Genomic DNA, 6,000 nt, shown 5'->3' with positions numbered 1-6,000 from the left:
TTTTTCCGACTCTTGGGTTTTGTGGTGTCTCGTGAAGGTATCTAGATTGATCCTTTGAAAGTTGAGGCCATTGTCAATTTACCCCCCTACATCATTACTGCAATTGCATAGCCTGAAGGGAAAGGCTAATTTTCTCTGTCGATTTGTCCCTAATTACACCGAACTTGCCAAGGGCTTTACTTGCTCACTTAAGAAGGGGATCCATTTTATTTGGGATGAATTTGCCTAGAAATCCTTCGATACTTTAAAAGACACACTGGCCAAAGCTCCTTTATTGCATCCCCCTATTATCATCGCGATTACTTCCTATATTTGGTTGAAATCGATATCACTATTGCTATGGTGTTAGTTCAGGATGACGACGATGAAAACAAGGACGTGATTTATTATTTGAGTTGGAATCTTCTTGATATTGAGTCTCGATATGCTCATGTCGAGAAGCTTGCCTTGGTGGAAGTTCACGCCATCCAAATATTTTGACATTATTTCCTTTCACGGAAAACCACAGTGATTTCTGATTGCAACACCATGATATATATATTGATTCGCCAGTTACTGGGGGAAAGTACTCCAAATGGATTGTTATCCTTCAGGAGTTTGATTTGGAATTTACTACTCCCAAATCAAAGAAATCGCACATGTTTGCTAGTTGATCTGTGATCTTCCATCTACAAGCACTTAAACAGATTTTACTGAGCAGATATCTAATGAAAGTTTGTTTCTGATCAACACTCTTGACCCATGGTATGGAGATATTATTGTTTATCTCCAAACTCAAACTTTCTAGTCTGATTTGTCTCGATCCAACCGACGTCGTATTCGGCATCAGTCACAACCCTATCAGATCCTCAGTGATACATTGTATCAGTCCGATGTGGACTATGTTCTCTGCAGATGTCTCGCCCTTGAAGAAGATGAGTGGGTCTTAAATGTTTTCCACTAGTTCCTGTGGTGTTCATATGTCTGGATATGCCATTGCTCAGAAAATCCTCAACGCCGGTTATTTCTAGCCTTCTATCTTTAAAGATTGCATTCTAGTTGTCTAAAAATGCCATGAAAGTCAGATTTTCAACTGCAAGCAATGCGCCCCACCCGCACCTTTACACCTAGTATTACTAGGCCCAAGAGAGAGAAAACCACCTCTAGGCTTCACCGTATATCCTGCCATTCATTAGCAAGGATTCTTAGGCCATCTGAGGCAACATAAAATCTGAATTTACTACAACCCACGATCCAGTTCATGGGTTAATAGGCCATGTGTTCTATCATTTCGAATATCCACCTCACTCAGCTTCGAATCCATCTGGAAATCCAACTCAACCAAAACATAAGAACCCCATCACACCATGGCTATCTGAAAATGGCAAGACTAGGCTAAAAACATTGTCACATCTGGAAAAACACATGCCATAACAACAAAGAACCACATGCAATACCATGCATGCAAAATCTAGCAAGGAAAATACACAAGCAAATCGATACAAGGAAATAATCGTGTTTTTGTCACTTAATCTAGCCTTTCCCTTCTTGATCTTTGCTTCCCCTTTCCTTCTTTTCCTTTCTTGATCCAAGGCCAAATTTCTCCAACAAAGCTCTAAGTGTCCAAGAGTGAGAGAGAAAGAGAGAATAATGAGAGAGCTCCAAAACGTAACTAACAAAAGGTTACCAACTAATCATCGGAAGCATTTTTATGAATGAGGCCTCTATTTCCTTCATTTTCAATTATTTTCCTTCATCTTCCTCCTCAAATGCAACCTGTGACCTTTCACCTCCTTTTTCTCCTAATTTCCATTATTTTCATAAATAATTGTGCCAAAAATGCCATTTTTCCTTTCCAAAGCCTTAGCCATTTCCTTTGCCAAATTCCTTAGCCATAATAAACAAATGAACACACCCTAGGATGCCTTGCCCAACATTGAACTTTGAATAAGTGTCTCATCAAACGTGGTTATTATTTTGCCTTTATTAAATTTTATTGCATGGAATTTTCACCACGGTTGTTACATCTTTACTTTCATATTAATTTCCATTTCCTTATTTAAATAATCATCTTTTCACATATTTGCAAATCCAGATAGTTTCTTAAGATGAACTCATATTATTCAACTGAATTTGTTGTTTGATAAGTCCATAACCTGCAACTTGGGAGGATTTGTGATGCCTTGAGTAATACGACCTTGCAAATTATTGTGACCAAGGCTTAAAGCACCCAACTCATGAAAAGGAGTGAAGTATTGAGGAATTTTTCCTGTGAATCCATTTTTACTTAAGCCCAACAATTGAAGCTAGGTACTGTTGTACCTTGGAAGACAACCTCTGGCTAAGGAGAGGTTAGTGCCCAAGACATTTATTAAGAACTATGAGGAAATCAATTTGTTGTGTCATTTTTTAAAGCCCTAGAAATATTAATTATATAGACAGACCTTCCTAGTCTTCTATGGGAAAAACAATTTTCAACGTGGCCTTTTGATGTTGAATATGATTTTAATGGTATTATAGTGAGGAAAGATGATGAAAAGATTTTAACAACAGTCTGCTTAGTGCAGAATCTTTTGTCTTTAACTTTAGAAGAAATATGGAATTAACATGGAATGTAATATAGAAAAGAGGAGCACATAATTTACGTTATTTTAACTTTAACTCACAAAAATAAAATTTTGAAAAATTGTAAAGCTAAAGGCCAACAACTTCATTACTCTCTTCTATAGAAGAAAAAAATTAAGATGAAAAGATAACAAGAAAGACATATCATACTCAACAAGTGTCTGAAATCACTTTGGAATCTTTATTCAAATCACCAAGAAGACTGAAAATACAAGTAACTTCTACTTATAAGGTCCAAAACTCGTAACCTTCACTTCTTCTTCCAAAATGTTTGTTTACAAAATTTCAAAAGGGATAGTTATGAAACTGTCAACTACCAAAAACCTTTAACCACCTAAACTACTTTGAGATTACTTTTTCTTTTGAACATTACATTATTAAATGAAAAGAAAACATAAATACATCATTTTTAGAGATGTTTATAAAAATACTATTGCAATAACATGTGGCATTGGTTCACTGAGTAAGTTGGGACTCTATTGAAGTTGAGGGTCCAACTTCTGCACTTGTCTCAAAATCTTAACAAACCTAGTATGTGCCACTTTTAAATTTGTAATCTTGTTGTATGTTGGTTTCCCAACAAAGAGGGTTCTCATTAACCATAGTAGCTGAAACTCTCTATTGAAGTAGTTTACAATTATTGCCCCCTTAAGCAAAGTTGTTTTCTCATGTGTAGAGCAAATTTTGCTCTTGTCCACCACCAATAAGGTCTCATAGGTCTCCCACGGTAATAAATTCCCCTGTTGGACCCACAATGAAGGCAATCTTGCTCTGGCCCTCTTATCAAAATCAGTGTTGAATTTCATTACAGCTTCCTTGACCTATGACAACTTTGTCTTCGTTGTCTTCCTGCATAAGTTTTTCAAATTAATTTTATTTATTTCCAGGACATACTTTGTTCTATATTCAACTCCTAATTCCCTTAACTCCTGTGAGGATCTTGAGTTAAGGAAATTAATCATTTTCCTAGAAATTGGGCCTGTTGTTGTAGCTTTTGTGCCCTACCAACAATTGAAATCGCTAGGTCTCTGACAATGGCTTTCTACTCTGCAACTATATACAAGGATTCCCAAATATTCATCAAAGTATGGATAATAACATTCCAAATGATCTATCTTGCTTGAATAAGGGACACATTTCCCTTCACTTTCTCCTTGAACTCTTTAATTTCTTGGGAAGCATTCTGAAAATTATTTCTATACTTTAAAGTATTTTCCCGGGACATAGCCACTCCCCTTTCAGTTGCTTTTAGAATTTTTATAGCATCATCATAATTTCTTTGAACCTTCTTCATTTCATTTTCATATATTTGCAGCTCAATCATTACTTTGGTTAATTTATCAGTTGGGTCTTCATAATATGGTTTTAATAAGATAGTACAAACATGGGAGTCAATTTTCTTTTGTAAACATAATTCAACTCTTCATATTAGTAATTTCATCATTTATTTCCAAGAGATCATTAGTAAGAATTTATTTTTCTTTCTCTACCCGTGCTACTTCTGAGGTCATTAGATGTTCCACATAAGGAAGTTTCAATTTCTTTCTAAACACTTGAATCTCTATCTCAGCTCCCTACAAAAATTTATGGTCAACGCTCTTGTCTTCAGGGTTCACAGCAATATTTACAATCAACTTATTCGGCTCTTCATTCTGATTGGTCAAAGCTCTGGAATTTTCTTTTTCTAGCTTTAATTGATTGACCACTTTCTCTAACAAGTCTTTAAATTTATTAGTAGCTAGGGAAGTTTTATTTAAATCACTATATATCAGCTCTCCAGTCTACCTATGTAAATTGATTTTATCAAGTAGTGGGATCTCTTTAGCATCTATTGTCAAGTTGGCAGTCTTGAAACCTGATGAAGAAGAGATAGTCAAGGCAGAGGGGTAAGAGAAAGATAGCTTTGGTTGATTTATATCAAGATCCATGGAAGAAGGCAATCTAGTCTTATAATCAGAGATGAACTAAGATTCCAATTGGGACTCCATGCTTTCCTTTACTTTTTTGTTCCTTTCTTCTATTTGAGAATATAATTTTTTTATGAATGGAACGGAAATTTCATCAACCTCTTCTGGAATAGTGGAAGAAATTGTACAAATGACTTCCCCCAAATGTAATTGATAACCCACGGCTACTGAAAAATTCCCCCCCTTAGTCAATTTAACCCTCTTGGAACCTTTATTTGCTTCCTCTTCCAAATCAATAATATCCTCACTGCCTCATTTCAAATTATTCTCACTTGGATGAGGAGTCTCAACCTCCATCCCTCTTGATACATTGGTTTGTCCTCTATTTGCTAGTTTCTCAACATCTGATCAAGGCTCATGCACATAAGGAGCATAGGAATTATCCACTCTTTTGTTTGAAATAATATGGTGAGGGTCATATGACCATTTCTCACCCAGGTTTAGCTTCATACTTTCAAAGATTTGTTGCACTTCTCCTATGTCTTGCCTATTATTTATAATAAAAGTCCCAAATGTTCTTAGAAATTTAAATAAATTCCCTTTATTTGCTAGAACAAAATGTACTTGATCAACATTTAAACTCTGCCTGATAAATTATAAAGAAAATAATTCATGGGCACAAATGTGGGGAGTCTGTAAGGGGCAACTTCTACTCCATATAATATAATATCTTCATAATATTCAAATAAGAACCAATCACCTACTTTAACATCTTTACTGAGTTGAAGAAGGAACTGGGCCTTTGGTAGTATACAAGGTGAAGGAGAATTGTTTATGATTGTATAGGAAACTAATAGAAAAGAAGTGTTGAAACACATAAACCCATCATACTTGGCATTACTTCTTATAACATTTTCCTAAAGCACCACTGGTTGTTTATTCTTATGAGCATCCATAATATTTAATCCCAGGTGCATAAATATTTCATCATGAGTATATAAAAAGAGATAAGTAACCAAAGAGGCAAATCTGAAACATCCAGTGAAGGAAATATTTGTTAATTGAGAGTTGACCATATTTTCCCAGAGAGAAGGTATGTTGAAAATTGTCTCACGATTCATCATCAAATTAAACATTCCTAGGATAGCTTTGTCAATGACAGTTGTTTCTTCTCTTCCCAAAATCTTAGCAATAATTTGAAGAATGGGTTTGACCTCCCAAGTAAAAGTATCCAAAGAGAAATGGGAGGGTTCCAAAGGCAAATGCTTCCCAGTTGGCATTATAAAGAAGTTTAATTAAGCATAATTTGGTCCAGATAGGTTTTGGAAGGCAGGTAACAAGTTTTCTTCTGAGAAAGAGGTGTAGGAGTTCAAAGAAGGAAAACACAAGGCCTAATGTATTAAAAGGGAAGACACTTGGAAGATATTCTCCCCTAATTTTTTCATGACAAAGTATTTATGTGGATATAGGGTGGAGGCTAGCCAATAAA

Source organism: Pinus tabuliformis, chromosome 2_2, assembly GCF_031772625.1.
Source record: "Pinus tabuliformis cultivar Carrire ecotype Pingquan chromosome 2_2, CPIR1, whole genome shotgun sequence".
NCBI classification, from domain to species: Eukaryota; Viridiplantae; Streptophyta; class Pinopsida; order Pinales; family Pinaceae; genus Pinus; species Pinus tabuliformis.
This window is presented reverse-complemented; position numbering follows the sequence as displayed.